Source organism: Geospiza fortis, unplaced genomic scaffold (assembly GCF_000277835.1).
Source record: "Geospiza fortis unplaced genomic scaffold, GeoFor_1.0 scaffold59, whole genome shotgun sequence".
Classification (NCBI taxonomy): Eukaryota; Metazoa; Chordata; class Aves; order Passeriformes; family Thraupidae; genus Geospiza; species Geospiza fortis.
The window spans coordinates 242,363-243,144 of NW_005054381.1; positions in this window are offsets into that span (position 1 = coordinate 242,363).

The following is a 782-nucleotide window of genomic DNA, read 5'->3' on the forward strand; positions in this document are numbered from 1 at the left end:
AGCTGAACAGTGACAAGGAACCACAAAAGCCACTCAGATCAGCTGTTTAGGGTACTCTGGTCAGTGTTTGCAGCTGGGTATTTGATTTGCACAAGTCCACAGCCTCCAGTGATGTTACAAGAATGGCCAAGGCATATCCTGCAGGGCCCTTTCGCAGCTTCTGAGCTTTATTCCCCAGATGGATTTCTTGCTATTTATTACAACTAGGAGGAAGCGAAAAGCTTAAATTTCTTTACAAATGAGATTTACTTAAAGATGTTTGGTGGTTACTCTTGACCAACTCTAAAATACACTGTGAACATTTTGAAAATACATTAGCAGTTTTGGGAGTCTACATACTGTAAATAATGTCATTTATGAATGTGGTAGTTTGATTTAAAATCTCTTGGGTTTTGCTGCAGTATTTTCAATGGGGATCAAATTATGAAATGCAGCATTTTGCACTGAATAGAAAACTTTCCATCCACATTTACTACATTGAACCTAAATTCAAAGAAAAGTAATAGTGATGTCAGACAAAACATTTGACTCTTTTTAGCCAGGAAAAAAAGATCTCATAGATAAGCATTCACTATGCTTAACGTCTTTGAAAACGAAATAAAAGACTGCTTTGCTATGAAGGTCATGATTAACCCTAAGTAAGGCTTCCTGCTGGTGGAGGCTGTTGCTCCCACCGCTGGTTCTGGAGAGCAGTTCTGGGTGCCCAGCGAGGCCGCTCCGAGCGAACAGGGGCATGCGCCGAGGCCCCGGGACCCTCGGGGCAGCGGGCCGGGGCCGCAGGA